This window comes from Nycticebus coucang, chromosome 3, assembly GCF_027406575.1.
Source record: "Nycticebus coucang isolate mNycCou1 chromosome 3, mNycCou1.pri, whole genome shotgun sequence".
NCBI classification, from domain to species: Eukaryota; Metazoa; Chordata; class Mammalia; order Primates; family Lorisidae; genus Nycticebus; species Nycticebus coucang.
The window spans coordinates 92514732-92538290 of NC_069782.1; the positions used below are offsets into that span (position 1 = coordinate 92514732).

At 47.4% G+C, this 23559-nt stretch overlaps 1 protein-coding gene across 2 annotated transcripts in view; it reads left to right on the forward strand.

The window, feature by feature from the left end:
* The first annotated feature begins 21217 nt into the window (after positions 1–21217).
* The window catches only part of DUSP29 (dual specificity phosphatase 29), a 35440-nt gene continuing 33098 nt past the window's right edge, over positions 21218–23559 (forward strand). Inside the window, exon 1 of one of the 2 annotated variants that reach the window (XM_053583535.1) lies at positions 21218–21357. The gene's annotated coding sequence lies outside the window, so the exon portion shown is untranslated. The remainder of the gene's footprint in view (positions 21358–23559) is intronic. The other variant, XM_053583536.1, reaches the window with a different exon arrangement.

Sequence of the window (23559 nt, forward strand, 5' to 3'; positions counted from 1 at the left end):
GCCTCCCACTGGCCACCTCTATTTGAATGTTGCACCCAAACTTCAAACTCAGCTCAGATTTTCACCACCATCCCCTACCCAGACACATTCCTTTTCCTAGTTCCCTGTTTTTTGTTTTTGTTTTTTCTGCATTTTTTTGGCCGGGGCTGGGTTTGAACCCACCACCTCTGGCATATGAGGCTGGTGGCCTACTCCTTTGAGCCACTAGTTCCCTTTTTTAATGAAGGGTTCTGACAGCCATTGTTCCCAAGTCAGTTGGCAGGTGTCATCTTGGGCTCCTCCTCTGAATAGTGCCCAGATCTGCTCACCCGAGTTCTTAGAACAGCCTGGCTGATGGTCTTGCTGTCTCCAGCCTTGTTCCTTCAAGGCTGACTTCTTACTAAAATAAAATGAGGTCATGTCACCCCTTGGCTTAAACTCCTTGAAGTGCAAATACCTTGACAAAGTATAAAGATGCTTCCTTACCTGGGACCTCATCTTCAGCCACTCTGAAATTCTGTTCCCAAACACGCTGCTCAGTTAAGGAACGGACAGTCCACTGTAATTCCAGGATGCACTTCACCATTTCCTCTGGCATTGCCACGCTTCAGGCTGTACCACCTGGATGCTCCACTTAAAGACAGGTAATCTGGTTGTTTGTGAGGCAAAGCTTACTCTTGAGTGTGGCCATGAGGCTCTGGATGGCTTTCCGACTCTGACTCAACATGTTGGGAGCTAGAGAAGGGCTAAGAATCCGTGCCAAGGCTTAACGAGGAAGGAGGATGAGTGGGGAATCAACACCTCTTTTCACGGGCTCAACTCCAGCTCCTCCTTGAGGTCTCAGTTGAGATGTCACCTCTGAAAAGTCCTCCCAGACCCCTCAAGCCTGAAAGAAGTTCGTCCTCCTTGGCGTCCCAAAATGCTACCCACTGCATAAGATAGCATGTGGGGAAGATGAGTTACTTAGGTTTTCTCACCTGAAGGCCAGCAGGTGCCAGATTATCTTTTCTTTTTTTGTCACCCTCCATAGAATGCGGTGGCGTCACAGCTCACAGCAACCTTCAACTCTTGGGTTTAAGTGATTCTCTTGCCTCAGCCTCCCGAGTAGCTGGGACTACAGGTGCCTGCCACAATGCTTGGCTATTCTTTTGTTACAGTTTGGCCAGGGCCGGGCTCGAACCCACCCTCAGTATATGGGGCCAATGCCCTACCCTCTGAGCTACAGGTGCCTCCCAGGTGCCAGATCATATTAAGTAACCATGATTGAGCCTGCAGGTGCCATGTTATCTTAAGTAACCATGATTAAGGATCAGCACCCTCCCACCTCCAGAAGAGCTGTGCCAGGACCCGTGATTGGCACCCTCCCAGACCTCTGGAAGAACTGCACTGGGACCTGCGAGCAGCGCGCGCGCGCGCGTGCACACACACACACACACACGACCTCCAGAACAGCTGCGCAGGGACCTGTGATCCGCACCCTCCTGAACCCCGGTAAGAGCTGCGCAGGGACCCACTACCCCACCCACCGGGCCTCCCCACACCCTGACCAGGAACTCTGGGAGCCGCACAACCCCATGTCATCCCTCCTGTACCCTCCCTGCCTCCACAATGCCCACTCATCTGGCCAGGGACTCTGGTAGCCACATGCCCTCCAGAGCCCTCCCTGCCTCTGCGCGGAGCCCTTCTCCTGGCCAGAGAGTGCTGGAGCCTTGGGCCCTCTGTGCCAAAGTCACTGGGCACCAGGCACTCCCAGAACTGTGCGCACCACCCCCCACCCTGTTGCTGGATCCAGGGGTGTCACACTCTGGAGCGGCTCCCACAACCAGAACTCCCTGGCTGGGGCAGGCCCAGAAGAGCTACACAGGGTCACTTCCTACAAAGATCCAGCAACAATAGAGTGATTCCCCCCGGGTCTAATCTCAGAGAGACACCACCCCAACTCTGAGGACGGCCAGAGGCAACGGTGAAAAACAATCATGAGACGAAATCAAAGGAAATACTCTGGCAATATGAATAATCAGAGTAGATCAACTCCCCCAAGGATCAGTGGGGCAGACACAGCATAAGATCCCATGCACAAACAAATAGCTGAGATGTCAGAAATCGAATTCAGAATCTGGATAGCAAATAAGATTGAATTAGAATTCCAAGCAGTAACCCAAAAGATGTCTCAAAAATTCAACGAATTCAAAGACCAAATGACCAAAGATTTTTGACCCATTGAGACAAGAAGTTGCATCCCTCAAAAATCTGAAAAACATAGTAGAATCACTCAGTAACAGAATGGAGCAAGCAGAAGAAAGGATTTCTGACATTGAAGACAAAGCTTTCAAATGCTCCCAAACTCTCAAAGAGGAAGAGAAATGGAGGGCAAAAACAGATCACTCTCTCAGAGAGCTCTGGGATAATTTGAAGAAAACCAATATTCATCTTATAGGGATCCCCGAAAGCGACGAAGTGGCTTCACAAGACACAGAGTGTCTTCTCCATGAGATTATGAATGAGAACTTTCCAGACATGCCAAGAGATTCTGAAATTCAGACAGCAGACAGTTTCAGAACTCCAGCACAACTCAACCCAAATAAGACATCTCTTAGACACATCACAATCAATTTCACTAAAGTTAATATGAAGGAGAAAATTCTGAAAGCAGCCAGATGAAAGAAAACCATCACCTACAAGGGGAAGAATATTACCCTGTTTCCCCGAAAATAAGACAGTGTCTTATTTTAAGGTGTGCTCCCAAAGATGCGCTAGGTCTTATTTTCAGGGGACGTCTTATCTTTCCTGTAAGTAGGTCTTATTTTTGAAGGATGTCTTATTTTCGGGGAAATGGGGTAGAATAACTGCAGATCTCTCTGCTGAAACCTTTCAAGCTAGAAGAGAATGGTCATCAACTTTTAATCTCTTAAAACAAAACCCAGGATCCTATACCCAGCTAAACTGAGTTTAATTTATGATGGAGAAATTAAATACTTTAACGACATTCACACATTGAAGAAATTTGCCACAACTAAACCAGCTCTCCAGGATATTCTCACACCCATCCTCCATAAAGACCAGCATAATCCTCCACCACAAAAGTAAACCCACCCAGAAAATTTTGATCAAATTGCAACTTCCACAGTTGCAAAAGGATTAAAAATGTCCACCGGACTCTCGAAAGGCTTATCAATATTCTCAATTAATGTGAATGGGTTAAATTGTCCTCTAAAGAGGCACAGGTTGGCTGACTGGATACAAAAACTCAAGCAGGATATCTGCTGCATACAAGAATCTCATCTTATATTAAAAGACAAATATAGACTCAAGGTGAAGGGATGGTCATCTATACTCCAGGCAAATGGAAAGCAGAAAAAAGCAGGCATTGCAATCCTATTCGCAGATGCAATAGACTTTAAACCAAACAAAATAAGGAAGTATAAGGATGGACACTTCATATTTGTTAAAGGTAATACTCAATACGTTGAGATTTCAATTATTAATATTTATGCACCCAACAAGAATGCACCTCAATTTATAAGAGAAACTCTAACAGACATGAGCAACTCGATTTCATCCAGTTCCATAGTAGTTGGAGATTTGAACACTCCTTTAGCAGTGCTGGATAGATCCTCCAAAAAGAAGCTAAGCAAAGAAATTTTAGATTTAAACTTAGCCATTCAACATCTGGACTTCACAGACATCTACAGAACATTTCATCCCCCCAAAACTGAATACACATTCTTCTCATCAGCCCATGGAACATACTCCAAAATTGACCACATCCTAGGCCACAAATCTAACCTCAGCAAATTTTAAAAAAATAGAAATTATTCCTTGCATCTTCTCAGACCATCATGGAATAAACGTTGAACTCAACAACAACAGGAATCTGCATACCCTTACAAAAACACGGAAGCTAAATACCCTTATGCTGCAGGATAGATGGGTTATAGACAAGATTAAGAAGGAAATCACCAAATTTTTGGAACAAAACAACAATGAAGACACGAGAATTATCAGAACCTCTGGGATACTGCAAAGGCAGTCCTAAGAGGGAAATTTATAACACTGCAAGCCTTCCTCAAGAAAACAGAAAGAGAGGAAGTCAATAACTTAATGGGACATCTCAAGCAACTGGAGAAGGAAGAACACTCCAACCCCAAACCCAGGAGAAGAAAAGAAATAACCAAAATCAGAGCAGAATTAAATGAAATTGAAAACAAAAGAATTATACAACAGATCAATAAATCCAAAAGTTGGTTTTTTGAAAAGGTCAATAAAATAGATAAACCTTTGGCCAACCTAACCAGGAAAAAAAGAGTAAAAATCTCTAATTTCATCAATCAGAAATGTAAAGATGAAATAATAACAGACCCCTCAGAAATTCAAAAAATCCTTAATGAATATTACAAGAAACTTTACTCTCAGAAATATGAAAATCTGAAAGAAATCAACCAATACTTGGAAGTACGCCACCTACCAAGACTTAGCCAGAACAAAGTGGAAATGTTGAACAGGCCTATATCAATTTCTGAAATAGCATTAACTACACAAAATCTCCCTAAAAAGAAAAGTCTAGGACCAGATGGCTTTACGTCAGAATTCTACCAAACCTTTAAAGAAGAACTAGTACCTATACTACTAAGCCTCTTCCAAAATATAGAAAAAGAAGGAATACTACCCAACACATTCTATGAAGCAAACACCACCTTGATCCCTAAACCAGGGAAAGACCCAACAAGAAAAGAAAATTATAGACCAATATCACTAATGAATATTGATGCAAAAATACTCAATAAGATCCTAACAGAATCCAACAACACATCAAAAAAATTATACACCATGACCAAGTGGGATTTATCCCAGGGTCTCAAGGCTGGTTCAATATACGTAAATCTATAAATGTAATTTAGCACATACACCAACTAAAAAATAAGGACCATATGATGCTTTCAATTGATGCAGAAAAAGCTTTTGATAATATCCAGCATCCCTTCATGATCAGAACACTTAAGAAAATTGGTATAGAAGGGACATTTCTTAAATAGAGGCCATCTACAGCAAACCCACAGCCAATATCGTATTGAATGGAGTTAAATTAAAATCATTTACACTTAGATCAGGAACCAGGCAAGGTTGCCTATTGTCTCCTTTGCTCTTTAACATTGCAATGGAAGTTCTAGCCATTGCAATTAGGGAAGAAAAGGCGATCAAGGGTATCCACATAGGGTCAGAAGAGATCAAACTTTCACTCTTCGCAGATGACATGATCATATATCTGGAATACACCAGGGATTCTACTACAAAACTTTTAGAAGTGATCAAGGAATACAGCAATGTCTCAGGCTACAAAACCAACACCCATAAATCTGTAGCCTTTATATATACCAACAATAGCCAAGCCGAAAAAATAGTCAAGGACTCTATTCCTTTCGCAGTAGTGCCAAAGAAGATGAAATATTTGGGAGTTTATCTAACAAAGGATGTGAAAGATCTCTATAAAGAGAACTATGAAACTTTAAGAAAAGAAATAGCTGAAGATGTTAACAAATGGAAAAACATACCATTCTCATGGCTGGGAAGAATCAACATCGTTAAAATGTCTATACTATCCAAAACAATATATAATTTTAATGCAATTCCTATCAAAACTCCATTGTCATATTTTAAAGATCCTGAAAAAATAATACTTTGTTTTATATCGAATCAGAAAAAAACCTCGAATAGCCAAAACATTACTCAGAAATAAAAACAAAGCAGGAGGAATCATGCTACCAGACCTGAGACTGTACTATAAATCAATAGTGATCAAAACAGCATGGTACTGGCACAAAAGCAGAGAAGTAGATGTCTGGAACAGAATAGAGAACCAAGAGATGAATCCAGCTACTTACCATTATTTGATCTTTGACAAGCCAATTAAAAATATTCAGGGGGGGCGGCACCTGTGGCTCAGTGAGTAGGGTGCCGGCCCCATATGCCGAGGGTGGCGGGTTCGGACCCAGCCCCGGCCAAACTGCAACAGAAAAATAGCCAGGCGTTGTGGCGAGTGCCTGTAGTCCCAGCTGCTTGGGAGGCTGAGGCAAGAGAATCGCGTAAGCCCAAGAGTTAGAGGTTGCTGTGAGCCGTGTGACGCCACGGCACTCTACCCGAGGGTGGTACAGTGAGACTCTGTCTCCACAGGAAAAAAAAAAAAATTCAGTGGGGAAAAGAGTCCCTATTTAACAAATGGTGCTAGGTGAACTGGCTGGCGATCTGTAAAAGACTGAAACTGGACCCACACCTTTCACCATTAACTAAGATAGACTCTCACTGGATAAAAGATTTAAACTTAAGACATGAAACTATAAAAATACTTGAAGAAAGTGCAGGGAAAACTCTTGAAGGAATCGGCCTGGGTGAATATTTTATGAGGAGGACTCCCCAGGCAATTGAAGCAGTATCAAAAATACACTACTGGGACCTGATCAAACTAAAAAGCTTCTGCACAGCCAAGAACATAGTAAGTAAAGCAAGCAGACAGCCCTTGGAGTGGGAGAAAATATTTACAGGTTATACCTCCGATAAAGGTTTAATAACCAGAATCCACAGAGAACTCGAACGTATTAGCAAGAAAAGAACAAGCGATCACATCTCAGGGTGGGCAAAGGACTTGAAGAGAAACTTCTCTAAAGAAGACAGACACATAATCTACAGACACATGAAAAAAAGCTCATCATCCTTAATCATCAGAGAAATGCAAATCAAAACTACTTTGAGATATCACCTAACCCCAGTAAGAATAGCCCACATAAAATCCCAAAACCAGAGATGTTGGCGTGGATGTGGAGAAAAGGGCACACTTCTACACTGCTGGTGGGAATGCCCACTAATACGTTCCTTTTGGAAGGATGTTTAGAGAATAATTAGAGACCTAAAAATAGACCTGCCATTCGATCCTATAATTCCTTTACTAGGTTTATACCCGGAAGACCAAAAATCACAATATAACAAAGACATCTGTACCAGAATGTTTATTGCAGCCCAATTCACAATTGCTAAGTCATGGAAGAAGCCCAAGTGCCCATTGACCCATGAATGGACTAGCAAATTGTGGTACATGTATACCATGGAATATTATGCAACCTTAAAGAAAGATGGAGACTTTACCTCTTACATGTTTACATGGATGGAGCTGGAACATATTCTTCTTAGCAGAGTATCTCAAGAATGGAAGAAAAAGTATCCAATGTACTCAGCTCTACTATGAAGCTAAATTATAGCTTTCATATGAAGGCTATAACCCAACTATAGCACAAGAATATGGGGAAAGGGCTAAGGGAGGGAAAGGGAGGGGGGAAGTCAAGGTGAAGGGAGGGTAATGGGTGGGGCCACACCTACGGTGCATCTTAGAATGGGTACAGGCGAAACTTACTAAAGGCAGAATACAAATGTCTACATACAATAACTAAGAAAATGCCATGAAGGCTACGTTGAACAGTTTGATGAGAATATTTCAGATTGTATATGAAACCAGCACATTGTACCCCTTGATTGCACAAATGTACACAGCTATGATTTAACAATAAAAATAAAATAAAATAAAAAGTAACCATGATTAAGTAATACGACATCATTTTTATTAGCACTTGACCGGGAGTCCCTGTCTTCTGGCCGCTATATAAGGCTCCGAGGCTTTCTGCCGGTGTGGATTTCCCGAGATGGACTTCCGTGGAAGGGAAGCTTCTCACACTAGCTCACCTGGCCGCACAAACGGAATGAAGACAGATGTCCCTGTGCTCCTTCACTGGCTGCCACAAGCTGAATAAAGGGCATGTCGCAGCTACCTATGGCTCCTTGTTTTTTCTTTGGTCTGTCTGAATCTGGTGTGAAGCTCCCCAGCTTCAACTTTTGGCATCAACCGAAGCACCACACTTGCCTAATGCCTTGCCATCATTTCCCACTGGCTGTCTCTGACCTAGCCTTCCCAGGCTTAAGGTCTCCATGGCTCCCAGGTACAGTCTTGGCTATGACTATGACTCTGGCTATGACTCTGGCCTCAGGTACAGTCTTGTAGGTCTGTGGACCAGCAGCCACAGGTTGACACCATGGCAAATAGCCCTCTCTGCAGAGGCCATGAAAGGGAGTAGATTGCACTAGGACAGACACTGAGCTGCCTGCGGAGGGCACCTCCTCTCCTCCCAGCTCCTCCTGTGTGCAGCATCTCCCCTGGTACCCGCTTCCCAGCATATCTAAGCCAACTTGGGCTCCTGTGCCTCCTCCTTAGTACCCACCAAGACTCTCTGGAGCCAGCTTTGCCCTCTCTTGGGGGCCTACGGAATCTTTGCCCTTCTCTGCTATCTGGTCTATTTCCAGAGGGCAAATGCCCCTTGAAAAAGGTGCCTCCTCTGAGCAAGCCTGTTCAGGCAGAAGAATACCCGGGCAACCAGTCAGGGAAGGAAAAGGTATCCCTTCCTCCCAAGTGGACATAGCCCCAAGGTAGGGTGTCTAGCTGGGTGAGCTGGGCACTGGCTGGGTTTTAGCCCCATTCACCCCTTCTGCACTTCAAAAACCACACAAATGTATACCACCTTGCCTGGGAGGCATTAATATTTCCATTTTACAGATGAACACATTGAGACTCAGAAAAAGTGAGACAGGGCTAGAATTCTACCTCCTGCATCCTGGATCTCTGCATCCTGGATCTCTATGCTCAGGGCAGGTCCTCGCCCAGCTTGCTCAGATCACCTTTCTGCTACACCTAGCCCCAGTCCCAGCTGACTGTTGGCTGCCTCAGGTGCTCTTGGCCCTTTTTCAGGGGGTACACAGATGGGGGGATGACAGAAAGATTGGTGCAGCTGTGCCCAGCTTAGTCCCAGGGCCCAGTACCAACCAGCAGAGTTTCTGACCACCTTGGTTCATCCTCAGGTTGGTGGGGCCTATAATTGGGTGGTGCCTGTGGCTCAAAGGGATAGGGCACAGACCCCATATGCTGGAGGTGGTGGGTTCAAACCCAGCTCCAACCAGAAACTGCAAAAAAAAAAAAAAAATTTTTTTTTCATAGACAAAGCCAGTCCCAGCAACATAGCCCAACCTGCCCACTCCCAAGTCCCATGGATCCCTCCTCCACCTGACAATTCAGTCCTTGTTGCTATTTCCTGCTCATGCACCATCAGCAGGACCCAAGATAATGGCCAGAGGATCATCATAGTCTAAGTGTTGACAGCCTGCCCCTGCTGGCTGGGTGGGTGTCCTGAGATTGCAACAGAGCCGCACCCTGGGTCTGGGGGTTGGGTGTCAGCAGGTTGCTGTCTTGGGGCTCTGTGGATTGAGTACAAGGGAAGAAGATAAATAGCCAGGAGGCAAGTAGTGGGAGCACCAACTATTCCCCATGCACTAGAAGCGTTGGCTCATGCCTGTAATCCTAGCACTCTGGGAGGCTGAGGCGGGTGGATCACCTGAACTCATGAGTTTGAGACCAGCCTGAGCAAGAGCGAGACCCTGTCTCTAAAAATAGTCGGGCATTGTGGTGGGCACCTGTAGTCCCAGTTACTTGGGAGGCTGAGGCAAGAGGATTGCTTGAGCCCAAGAGTTTGAGGTTGCTGTGAGCTATGACAGCACGGCACCCTACCCAGCATGACAAAGTAAAACTCTGTCTCAAAAAAAAGAAAGAAAGGAAGAAAAGAAAAAAGTTAATGATTACCCAGTTGATAGTGTTTAGGTAAAATAACCGTGGTTGAAGAGAAGCTAGGCTGGGAAGGCAAATCCTCCATCATTTCTTTTCCACCTTCCAACCCTGCGGGTAGGTCTTTCTATCACCATTCTACAGACAAGCACACAGGGGTAGAGAAGGCAGGCTTCTGGCTAGGCCAGGACAGAAGTTAATATTAATTGAGAATTTACCAGTGCATGAGTCAGTCTTTGCTAATAGTCTGACAAAATTGCCCAAATCTCAGTGACCTGACCTCAACGAAGCTTTGTCTTTCATTTGCAACACAGTTTGATGGAGGGTCAGGGGAGTGCTTACTGAGGATGAAGAGGCCAGATACATGACTTCCCCTCAAATTCCACGGGGGACCAGAAGTCAGTCAGATGGTCACACCTAATTGCAGGGGAGGCTGAGAGATAGTCTAGGATAGCGCCCGAGAAGAAAAGGAAACTGCGGGCGGCTCCTGTGGCTCAGTCGGTAAGGCGCCGGCCCCATATACCGAGGGTGGTGGTTTCAAACCCAGCCCCGGCCAAACTGCAACCAAAAAATAGCCGGGCGTTGTGGCGGGCGCCTGTAGTCCCAGCTACTTGGGACTCTGAGGCAGGAGAATGGCCTAGGCCCAGGAGTTGGAGGTTGCTGTGAGCTGTGTGACGCCACGGCACTCTACCGAGGGCAATAAAGTGAAACTCTGTCTCTACAAAAAAAAAAAAAAAGAAAGAAATAGCCCATCCCACCCTCTGCCCACCCGGATATTGCTCTAGAGCAGGGGTCCTCAAACTACGGCCTGCGGGCCACATGCGGTGGTGTGATTGTATTTGTTTCCATTTTGTTTTTTTACTTCAACATAAGATATGTGCAGTGTGCATAGGAATTTGTTCATAGTTGTTTTTTTTTTAAACTATAGTCCGGCCCTCCAACGGTCTGAGGGGCAGTGAACTGGCCCCCTGTTGAAGAAGTTTGAGGACACCTGCTGAGAGAGCAGACGAGCCACCGTTTTCTCCTTTGCCTTCGATCACTCTGCTCTTCAGTGTATTCCCCAGGTGTCCGTGTTCACCTCAGCTGTGCCTCCTGAGCCCAGGGATGCTCGGTCAGCCGGCCTCTCCCCTGGGAGCTGCTAGCTGTTCCCCTCCTCGGAGATTTCTCACATGCCAGCTGTTACTTCCGAGCCTCCCATCGGCCAACCCTGTGCCCTGCCTCCCTCAGACCCTGGCTCCAGTCACACCCCTCCACAGGTGTTCTGGCTTTGCCTCCTGCACCTTCTGAGTCTGTGGTCAGCTCCTGGGACCTGGTCAGACTAGCCTTCTGGGCTCCAGCTGAGTGAGACTGTTAGGACCATCCTGACTTTTGTAGTGATCAGGTGGGAGGGCTGCTGAGAAGGCAGAAATGAGAAGATGCAAGTGCAGGTAAGGAATTGAGGACAGGTAATTTCCTAGGATCAGGTGCACACTTCTGAAGGAGGGCTGGAAAGGCCCTGCTTCAGTTGACAGACGAACTGGTAGGCGGCACTGCTAAGGGGAGAACTTGGGGGTGGAGTGAAGGGGCTCTTCTGGTTCCTTTTACACCAGGCCACTTAGATTTGAATAAGGACTCTGGACAGTCCATGCAGGATGCCCATCACACCAGTGCCCCTCTCTGAGGATTCCTGGTGTCACAAACTCCTTACTGCTATCTCGTGGCAGAGCTGAGATGGTATGATCTACCATCTCTGCTGTGGATGGCTGCCTCAGAATGGACACTGTTTAAGGAGAACTTATTTGATGATACTTGTTAAAGCACGGTAAGGAAGATTTTATAGTTAGGACCACTGAGATTGGTATAGGGGCCATAGCAATGGGATTTGGCAGTTGGAGAGACTGGGCTTGACTCCAAACAAGCCATGGAAAAGTGGAAATTTATAGCCAAGTAACAAGGTGGGAGTCAGTGAATGGAAACTATTAAGAGGAAATGCCAGGGGGAAGGGGGATTCTGGCTAAACTGATCTAATAGGATTCTTGCTGAAAACAGGCCGTGGTGACCACCTGGGGGATGGTGGAGGACAAGGAACCTGAGCAGATATGGAGGGGGTTCATGCCAAACTGGCCAGGCAGGGCTGATGCCAAACTAGATTTACAAGGAAGCTCACAGGTGGGCCTCGGACAAGGATCAGGAGCCTGACTGAAGTTTGGTCAAGCAAAGAGTCTGTCGACAGCTGGGTACGGACTTCTCCTGCCTCCCAATATCCACCCTCCACTTTTACTCCAGTGAGGACCCTCCACTGTTAGCTGGGTCGACAACGAGCTCAGCTAAAGTAGAACATTTCCCAACTTCCTTGCAGATAAAGTGTGGCCAAGTGACTGTGTTCTGGCCAATGAGATGTAAGTGGAATTCATCTGTGGAGTGTCTGAGAAGTCGTTTCACAAGGGAAGGGTCTGTTCTTTGATCTCCTGCCTCCAGGGTACTGCCTGGAGTGTGAACAGGATCGCAGGGCTCTGAGCTAGCCGGGACTGCCTCTGCCCGCCACGCTTCCTTACATGAGGCAGAAGAATGTCCATCTTGTTTAAGTCACTATTTTTCAAGTCTCTGTTACTTGCTGCAAAACCTGATCTGTCGCCTGACACACAGGTAGCCAGAGCCAGGTGAAGGAGTCTGAATTCAGAGCTGCCGCTGAAGGGCGCTCTTTCCTGAAAGTGAGTGCCGACCCAGCGAGGCCTCTCTCCTGGAGAGTTCAAATGGGAGACAGAGTCAGAGGTGGCAGGATAGGTTGTAGGTGGTGCGTGTGGGAGGCAACAGACATTACTCAGTAAAGAACCAGAGGGGTCGGCTAGTAGCAACAGAACACCTGGAGCAAAGCAGGGAAGAGCAGGGTCCCATAAGGCCGGAGACCTAAAATGTGCAGCAGCCTGCATCTGAGGAGAACCCCCACCAACCTGGTCACTGGAATCACAGTATATCCCGGGGGACATTCCTGTTCTCCAGGAGAGTCCTTGCTTTCGAGTGTGCTATGACAATCAATCCTGGCAGGCATGGGAGTGGGAGTCTGTCCTGTGGCCTCTGAAAGAAGCTCATCCCTTCAATTCTTGGACTTCAATCAGACCACAGACACCACCCAACAGGAGTGAGGACCTTTGGGAGGACACTGACTCAATAAATTCTTGTCTGTCCCAGAAATGGCCACCACACAGAGTCACACGGCCCGACCCAGCTCACTCTTGGTCCGGCTTCATCTCTCATGAGAAGCAGTGACATGTCTCTAGCCAAGGAGATCATAACACACCCCTCACCCCCACACCACCACAGCCTCGGAGCTGAGCTGCTGACCCATGTGGGAATGGAGTGGCAGGAAAAACAGGGGCCTTGGACGCACATGAACCAGGTTTATACTCAGACACCAACCACCCTTCATCCCTTAACTGAGCATGAGCAGATACTTAGCTCAAGCATCAAAATGGGAAGGAGTAACAGTGTTGCCCAGGTCTGTCCTGAGGACGGATATAAAGCAGCAACCCAGTGCCCGGTGCCTAGCTGGTACTCAGGGAGGACCTCAGAGCTTTCCTTCCTGCTCTGAGACAACCAGGGGCTCAGAAGGAAATGCATATCTCCATCTTTCTATCTCCATCTTTCTTGAGTGGAGTGGTGGAAGGGCTGTCACACAGCCTCCAAAAGACATGAAACCTGCAGCTTCTCAGAACAGCAATGGGGCACAACAGGGGGCCACCATCAGCGTGTTTCTCAAAGCCATCATCTGGATTCACTTTCACATTCTTTTAAATATATGTATATGATTTATAAACTTTTGCCAAGCAGTTTTACATAGATAACAGGCTCTGCATTCTATTGCAGGGTTTCTTAAATATGGTTGTCAACTTACATTAGGATTTTACGCTGTCAAGACAAATGCAGCCCTCCTATGTAAAAACCCATTCTCCAACTGCTGGAATATTTGCTTAATGAAAAGACCCTTACGGGCTCTCCAGACACCCAGCTGGTCTTTATTCTGGTCCTTAATTTAAAGAAGAGGAGAGAAAATATCTTATGCAAAAACCTCCTCACTTTTTCAACAAAAACTCTGGTGTGGTCTGGCTAAAGTAGATGAGCGTTTGCACATGCACATCTGCACACACACGACTGAAACAAGCTTATGAGAAAAATCTGGAGTGTCTTAGAATTTTCTTTTTTTCAATTACAGCTCAATAAAAATGTTCCCTTGAAAGTCCTAGGTAAGCAATTGCTTTGCCAACAGGATGGGGCTACTCACATCCCAGAAGGCTGCCTGGGGTGACTGGGGGAGGAAGGGCAGGAAGCCAAAGGTGATTGATTCCTTCATCATCCACCCTCCCCACCCCTCCCCCAGTCACACACAACAGCACAACGGGCTCCTCCAGGGGACTGGGAACAGCCCACTCTAGGGAAAAAGGGCAGGCTACCTCCTTATTTCTGAAGCAGGTCTGTCCTGCCAAGAAGCCAGGAGGAAGTAAGCCCTGTATCAAACTTAATATTTTGAAAATACTAAATGGCTGTGTTTTTCATTCTTCTCTTCTACAATCAACTTCTCTAGAAGTAGGATTGCCAGATAAAATACAGGACACCCAGTTACATTTAAGTTTTAGATAAGCAACAAATAATTTTTTGACATAAATACATCCCAAATATTGCATGGGACATACTTGTACTAAAAATATATTTGTGAATCTTTCAACCCTGCCTGGAAGTCATTTCACCATTATGGTCCTAGAGAAATGGGGAAAGGAGGCCAATTCCAATAGGGGGAAGCCAGGAGGGTATTCTGCTGAGAAAGGAAAAGAAAGTGGGGGGTTGAAGAAGACTGGATGGGAGGAGGGGCAGGTTGGCTGAGAGGCCTCAGGGTGGTGAATTCCCGTCTCTAAGACAATGTCCCAGGTTGGGGTGCCACGTAGACTCACAAAAAAAACTGAAAGGAAGCAGGGGTGCTTTGCTCTTTACCCATTTAGGCTTCTGGAAGGACATCTTTTGCACCAACATGGATGAGCAGCAGCCAGACTCAAGGGGCCCACAGCATGAAGCCCCCCTCCACCCTTGCCTCTTGCAATGAATACCCATGATCTATCTTGGGTAAGAGAAGGGAATTTGGAGAACTTGAGGTGTTATCTGAGAAGAGACTATGGTTTGTTTGTTTGTTTGTTTTAATTGAAGACAGAGTCTCAAGCTGTCAGAGTGCTGTGACATCACAGCTCACACCAACCTCAAACTCTTGGGCTTAAGCGATTCTCTTGCCTCAGCCTCCCCAGTAGCTGGGATTACAGGCGCCCACCACGCCTGGCGATTTTTGTTGCAGTTGCCACTGCTGTTTTAGCTGGTCAGGGCTGGGTTCAAACCCGCCACCCTTGGAATATGGGGCCAGTGCCCTACCACTGAGCAACAGGCACTGCCCAAGACTATGGTATTATTGGTTAACAATTTTAGTGTTCTCAATTCCCAACAGGGTGAAGTAGGGCATGAGGGGAAGGTTGGAAGAGCTACAGAGAAATAAAGATGCCTCACTTTCTTTGCTCATCCCCATGCAAAGAATAGCAGCCACATGAGAGCAGTGGTGTAGCATGTCTTACTGATACTTTTCCCTCGGTTTCTAGAATACCTCTCCACTCGTACACACTTGATTGTTATTTGCTATACAGGGATGGGCAAAGCAATGACTTTTTTACGAGTTTTAGCCTGACTGCAGTAATGAGGGTCTCTTGGGGTCATGGGACATGCCCACTGACATCCCTCCCTTCTGGGACTGGCCTCAGGGACAACCCAAAACCATGTTCACAGACTGGTGACCAAAGCAGCGAACTGCTTTCTTAATCTAACCCATCAGTGTCTTGTGATGGTCAGAAAGCCTTTATTAAAACAACTGTAGTTGGGCGGCGCCTGTGGCTCAGTAAGTAGGGTGGCAGCCCCATATGCCGAGGGTGGTGGGTTCAAACCCAGCCCCGGCCAAACTGCAACAACAAAAAAATAGCCGGGCATTGGGACGGGTGCCTGTAGTTCCAGCTGCTCGGGAGGCTGAGGCAAGAGAATCACATAAGCCCAAGAGCTGGAGGTTGCTGTGAGCCATGTAACGCCACGGCACTCTACCGAGGGCAGTAAAGTGAGACTCTGTCTCTACAAAAAAAGAAAAAAAAAACTGTAGTTATATGCTAGGGCCTGTGTTAAGCCCTTTGTATTATTTCATTTACTCCTGAACAAACAAACCCACCAAAGTCAAATTCATCAGATAATCCTTTCTAATCCGCCATCAAAACATATCTAGAATCTGACACTTCTCACAACTCTGCTGCCACCAGCCTTGACCAGGGCAATCTGTATGTCTTTCCTGAACATCCAGAATAGCCTCCTTACTAGTCCGCTAGCCTTTACTTTTAATTGCTCTATTCCATTGTTCACACACCAGAGTGTTCCTTTTCAAATGCAAATCAGATTGTGTAACCATCATCCCTAGAATAAAATCCCATCTCTGTACCTTGGCCTACAAGGCCGTTTGGGATCTTGGCCCTCATCTGCAAACACTCACTCACTCAGTCACTCTATTCCGGCCTCACTGGCCTTTCAATGCATTAGGGTACAGCCTAGTTGCTGTAACAGAGGCTCCACAATACAATGGCTTAAACAGACAGCCGTTTCTTTCTTTCTCACATCTGCTAGAGGTAAGAGGCAATCTAGACAGGCAAGGGGACTTGGCTCCATGAGGTCATGCAGGGACCCAGCTTCCTTCCATCTTGCTGTTCTACCCTTCCTGAGAGTGTTGAAGGGTAGAAGCTGTTGAAGCTGGGCCACAGCAACATCTATATCCCCTGTCTTCCCACTGGTGATACTTCCTGCTGGTTCCCTTAACTCTGTTCACACACTATACGTAGTCCCTTCATTCACATCTTATTATTGTTTAAACTGTCCCTAGTAAATTCTGTTCTGTGCTGCTTCCTGGCCAATGCAGAATCCACTATGTAACGCATCAAAGCCACCCTCTCCCTGAAACTCAGCTCAGTCCAGCCTATATATTATCATTTTTCCCCTCCCAGACAAAGACCCTGAAATTTATTTTATTTTTTTTTTTTGTAGAGACAGAGTCTCACTTTATGGCCCTCGGTAGAGTGCCGTGGCCTCACACAGCTCACAGCAACCTCCAACTCCCGGGCCCAAGCAATTCTCTTGCCTCAGCCTCCCGAGTAGCTGGGACTACAGGCGCCCGCCACAACGCCCAGCTATCTTTTTTTTTTTGGTTGCAGTTTGGCCGGGGCCGGGCTTGAACACACCACCCCCGGTATATGGGGCCGGCGCCCCACCGACGGAGCCACAGGCACAGCCCAGACCCTGAAATTTAAACATTAACTGCCAGGTGGGTTATATTTAACTTATGCTAGTTTTGAATCCGGAGCCTTGTGAAGCATATATAACTCACACGTCTCTTGCACATTGATTGCCGCACTAGAAAAAATTTTTTTCCTTGAAGCCATAGTATTTTATTAGGTCAAAATATATGTCAGTAATATATAATTCACAAGGCCCTGGGCTTAAAACTAGTGTGAGTTAAATATAACTCATACAGCAGTTAATGTGCTTGACCTAATAAAACACCATGAACCCCAAAGGAAAAAAATTATTTTTCCAGTGTGGCAGTCAATATGTTAACTGAAATTGGCTCAAGTTACCTGTCATGACCAACCTATGATAGGTTAGGTAATGCCCTGAACTAAAATACCCATGGCAGTTTGGAATAATGCCACTCTCTGTGCAACAAGTATAGTAGAACTGGCTCGGTGCCTGTGGCTCAAGCGGCTAAGGCACCAGCCACATACACCTGAGCTGGCGGGTTCAAATCCAGCCTGGGCCCACCAAACAACAATGATGGTTGCAACCAAAAAATAGCCGGGCGCTGTGGTGGATGCCTATAGTGCCAGCTACTTGGGAGGCAGAGGCAGGAGAATTGCTTGAGCCCAGGAGTTGGAGTTTGCTGCAAGCTGTGATGCCACGGCACTCTACCAGGGTGAAAGCTTGAGGCTCTGTCTCAAAAAAAAAAAAGAAAAAAGTACAATAGAACCTTGGTAAGTTGGCCACCCAAGGGACTGTAACAAACTGGTCAACATATGGAGATGTCAACATAAGGAACTAGGCCTACTATACTGATATGTAAATGTCTGGTTTATGAAAATTAGGTCAACTTAAGGAGGTGATCAATGTAGGGAGGTGGTCAACTCTGGAGGTTCTACTGAATTTGTTAAGTACCTCCTGCGTTCACAGATGGCCAGCACATTATCACAACATTCCCAGCTAGTGCCGAATTGGCCTCTTCTGAGCAGTCTTTACCGAGTCTCCCAGCTCTTCCGGGCAGCACTCACCCTTTGTGTACCCCTAGCACATACCCCACTCACTGAGCTGCCAGCCTGTCCCCAGAGGTCCATTCCCCCCTGGACAGTGAGTCACCCAGGGCAGACCCTGATTTCCTGCCTCCCTGTCCTGCTGCCCGCTGGAGCAAAGCCCGAACACGGTGTAAGGCCTCACCTCAGTCAATGTTGCTGAATCCACAGGGGAGATTTCAGCCCCCAATAGTTTATCAATTTAAACCTCTTTAGAGATTTCTTATTCTGTCCAATACAATTAACCAGAGTTGAGGGAGATGAGAAAAGAAGAGCCATGACTGGCTCAGCACCAGTAGCACAGTGGTTACGACGCCGGCCACATACACTAAGGCTGGCAGGTTTGAACTCAGCCCGGGCCTGCTAAACAACAATGACAACCGCAACAAAAAATAGCCAGGCGTTGTGGTGGGTGCCTGTAGTCCCAGCTACTTGGGAGGCTGAGGCAAGAGAATCGTTTAAGCCCAAGAGTTGGCGGTTGCAGTGAGCTGTGATACCACGGCACTCTACCGAGGGCAACACAGTGAGAATCTGTCTCAAAAAAAAAAAAAAGAAGCACAACGACCAGTACGTACTGGTTGTTTATTATAAGCCAAGAGCCTTCCACATGTTATCTTGAGGGTTGACTAACCTATAGGTGGATCCTGTTACTATTCCTGTTGTTATTTGTAACACACAGATGAGGAGACAAACTTGGAGAAGTTAAGAGACTGCACCAGCTCAGAGCTAAGGGGCAGAGGCAGAATTTGAACCCAATTCCTCATGTTCTTCATTCCTCTGCTCTCCTGCCTCCCCCATGGAAGCAAGCACCCTGTCAAGCCTCATCAATGTCACTTTGATGCATTAACAGGCCGTGAAGAGGAAACAGCCATCTATCTGTAAAATAAACAAGTCCTGGAGTGCGGAGGTGCTAATAGAGACACAATTGACCCATTTGCTGAGATCACTGACAGGCTTGAGCAGGGCTCAAAAGGTATTTGTCCCTTGGGAAAAGGGGGAAGATCCTTGCCCATAGCCCATGTCCTAAGGCCTTCAGAGCCCCTTAGCAGAAGGCTGATGGCCAGAATCCCAGTGTTTTGATAGCCAGGGAGATAAACAGAGGTACTGATTTCACAGAAACTTCTCTGCCCTTGGGTCTTCTCTCCAAACACAACATCCTCACATAACTCAGCCATTAGAGTCAAGAGTGACCGCTCAGTGCCTGTAGTTCAGTAATTAGGGCACCAGCCACATACACCGGGGCTGGTGGGTTTGAACTCAGCCTGGGCCTGTCAAACAACAGTGACAACTACAACAAAAACATAGCCAGCCGTTGTGGCATGCGACTGTAGTTCCAGCTACGTGGGAGGCTGAGGCAAGAGAATTGCTTAAGCCCAAGAGTCTGGAGCTGCTGTGAGCTGTGATGCCATGGCACTTTACTAAGGGCGACACAGTGAAACTGTCTCAAAAAAAAGAGTGACCACAGGAGACATGGCCCAGCCAGCTATGCTGCCAGCAAACTTCTGGGTGAGTCACTGAAAGCTCTAGAGCAGTGGTTCTCAACCTGTGGGTCGCAACCCCTTTGGGGGTTGAACAACCTTTCCACAGGGGTCACCTAAATAAATCCTGTATATCAGGAGGGAGAGGGGCGGGGCCTTGGTGTGTGCCACACCTTCTGGGGGCAAGACATGATTGCAAGAGGGACTTTACCTAACAAATGCAATCAGTGTAACCGGGCTTATTGTACCCTCAATGAATCCCCAACAATAAAAAATAAATAAATAAATAAAAATAAATAAATAAATCCTGTATATCAGATATTTACATTACAATTCATAACAGTAGCAAAATTACAGTTAAGAAGTAGCAACGAAAATAATTCTATGGTTGGGGGTCACCACAACTTGAGGAACTGTATTAAAGGCATTAGGAAGGTTGAGAACCACGGCTCTAGAGGCACCAACATCTAAGCTTTAGGAGCTGGGGACAGGCCAGCCTGGGGAGGAAGGAAGGTTTATGACCGCCTAAGGAAAACTTGTCCTCTTGGTTGTAAGTCAGGCCTGGGCAGAAGGACGGATGGAAGCTTCCACTCCGTGTCCCTATTATCAGACTGACTCATTCCATTCTCAATGATCCAGAATGGGCTATGAAGGACAGGGGCCATGATCTACAGTTGAAACGTGGTTGGTTTGGGGCCAAGTGTGGTGGCTCACACCTGTAATTCCAGCACTTTGGGAGGCAGAGACAGGAGGATCGCTGAGCCCAGGAGTTTGAGGTTGCTGTGAACTATGATGATGCCACTGAAGTCTAGCCTGGGCAACAGGGCAAGACCCTATCTCAAAAACCAAAACAGAACAAATACAAAACAAAACTATAGCAAGCCTTGGGAAGATTTTACTAGAAAATCAGAGGAGACTGGGTACACTGTGGCCCTCGGCATTGAAAAGTGGGGCTTCATACGTAGGGCTTGGCAGGAGGATCCTGGAGCAAAGAACATTGGAGCCAACGAAGTAAGAAGTTGAGAGAAGGAAGAGCCAAGAAGAGAGACCTGGGAGTGACTATTGAACTGGGACTATTTGAACCCACCACCTCCGGTATGTGGGGCTGGTGCCCTATTCCTTGAGCCACAGGCACCACCCGCGTCTGGCATTTTTTAAATGGTTACCATGTGCCAGGCACCATGCCTAGTGCTTTGTACCCTTTATCTCAGTTGCTTCTCTGAGCAACATACGAGGATGGAAGTACAATCATTATCCCCAGCGAAGCCCAGAGGGGCTGGGTGCTTGCTGCTAGGTCTGGCAGGTAGTACAATGCATCTGTCCCCATGCTTAGTCTTTCTCAGAGTCTCATTGATGACCCTGTGTGCTGTGGCATCTACTCTATCAACCTCCCAGAGCAGGCTCCACAAACTGTCAGAAAAGGCTGGCAGAGAGAGTTCTTCTCCCCACTGGGTGCCCCGGCCCTCCCACGGGCTCTGTGCCAGTGGGCAAACCTTCCCAGTTCTAGCTGTTCTGGGACAGGGCTCAGGGCAGAGCCCCACAGACACCTGGCCTCGTCCATCCCAGGAAAACAAAGCTGGAAAATTCCCATCTGTCCCTGCCCCAGTGGCCACATGTCCTGCCTCTGTGACTGGGCCAGGGACAAGCATGTGGGCTCCAGGTACAGTACTTCCTATGTCAAGGGTTTCAGGTCACACTGGTGAATCACTTTGCAAGCAGATGCCACGGGTATCCTCTCAGACTGGACAGCACGCAAGGTCAGCGTCAGCAGATCTGACCCTAAAAATAGGCTTTCTGATTCCAGTCAGGGTGGCTGGGTGTGCAGTTACCCCACGGACCAGCACCTCCTGACCCAGCCAGGCCCCAGCATACCAAGGTAAGGCCCCTAAGTGGGGAGGCTGGCACCTCTTGGGTTCAGCCAAGGTGTTCTTTAGGGGCCTGAGTGTGGGGATTAGAAGCCCCTTTTCTTTTCTTCTTCTTTTTTTTTTTTTTTTTGAGACAGAGTCTCACTTTGTCGCCCCCCGGTTGAGTGCCCTGGTGTCATAACTCATAGCAACCTTAGACTCTTGGGCTCAAGCGGTTCTCTTGCCTCAGCCTCCCAAGTAACTGGGACTGTAGGCGCCCGCTACAACGCCTGGCTATTTTTAGAGACGGGGGTCTTGATCTAGCTCAGACTGATCTCGAACTCATGAGCTCAGGTGATTCGCCTGCCTCGGCCTCCCAGAATGCTAGGATTATAGGCCTGAGCCACCACGCCCAGCCCTAGAAGCTCCTTTTCCACCCAGTTTCTGGAGCTCTGGAGAACAGCCGACATCCTTTTAGTGTGAAAGGCCTCTGGCTACCCCATATTTTTCTAGAGATCCCATAGAATTTTCTCCACTTCGCTCCCTCCATATCTGAGCTTCTAGTTCAATGACCATTTCTAAAGGATAACAGGGTAGATTAAAGTTCATTGGGCCCTTGTGAAACATTGGACATGCTGTCTCAGACTTCACATTCCAACAAGGTTCTACATTTGTCCATTTAGCCGATAGACAAGGAAAAAGCTCAGGAACAGGACAGGTAAAGGCCCCGCCACGACTCGAATTGCCTCCTAGGGCAGCACAAATTGCGGTTATACACTTCTAACCCCAAGGAGGAGCATTCTCCTTGTGTCCCGGGTAATATGAAGCATCATTTGGACAGAGTGACTGTTTTTGAGCATTTCCTGGTCCTGGGGGGAGGATAGAGTTGGGGGCAGCGGGTGCTCTAATAGGGACGGGGAGGCTGGGTCACAAGGGTCAGAGTCGCTCAACCAAGACGGCTCTGAAGGGAAGAAGGGAGCAGGAAGGCGTCCCTGCATCTCAGGCCAGGCCTCTCCCATTAGACTCTGCTGCCCTGTGCTGTGGCCCCAGTGGTCCTTCATGGGCCTGGAACCCAAGAGCTGTTGGGCCTGGGGGGCTCTGACTGTTTAGGAAAGCTGAAAATGTTCCAAGAGAAACGCTCCCAAGTAAGAGGGGAGAGGGTGCATGTCTGGAGAGGTGTGCCACCCTGGAGGCCACCAGCCCCTGCAGGCCTCTGCTACTTGGCTGACATTTTCCTCAAGGTCCCTCCTAGTTCTCTTCATGAGAAAGTCATTTTGGTACCAACAACAAATCCAAGGACTCTGATATTTACAAACAACGCTCAAAAAGCTTCTGAGCTGAGTCCTTCACAAGGAAAGAGCTTCAGGGGAGTCGGGGTGGGAGTGCGTCTGGGGAGACTTAGGAGATGTCAGTTGGCCCTGAAGTCTCTGCAGGAGTGAAGGCAGATCTGTGCTGACGGTGAGAGGGGAGGCAGTGGTCCTCTGCCATATGATAAACTGGAGCCCTCGCTTGTGACACCTGGGTTGGGTGGGAATCTGGGTCCTGTCTCAGTGCGGGGTTCCTGTGACTGTTGTCAGTCCCTCAGCAGGTGAGGAGCAGAGGGAAGGCACTCAGGCCAGAGGCTGGGCTGTTCGTACTTTCAGGTAACCCTGCTGAGGCCCAGCTAGGGAGTGGGCAAGCTGGCCTCCACCCACCAGGGTTGGCCCTTGCCAGACACCGACAGCCTTGTGAAGCGGTGGTGTTTCTTGTGCTGAGTGTGCGCCCAGCACTGTTCTATTCAGAGGTCCTCAAACTTTTTAAACAGGGGGCCAGTTCGCTGTCCCTCAGACCCTTGGAGGGCCAGACTATAGTTTAAAAAAACAACTATGAACAAATTCCTATGCACACTGCACATATCTTATTTTGAAGTAAAAAAGCAAAACGGGAACGAATACAATCACACTGCCTCATGTGGCCTGCGGGCCGTAGTTTGAGGACCCTTGTAAACTCCTTCACTCCTCACAACTGCAAAGGCTCTGTGGGGACATATCAACTCATCCCCATTTCCAGATAAGGAAACCGAGACATAAAGAACTAAGCAGGGAAAAAAAAAAAAAAAAAGAACTAAGCGGGGGTGTTGTGGCCTGTGAATGGTACCAGCTACTCAGGAGGCTGAGGCCGTAGCTTGAGCCCACCAGTGTGAGGCTGCTATGAGCTATGATCACAAACCGTACTTGGGCAACTCAGTAAGACCC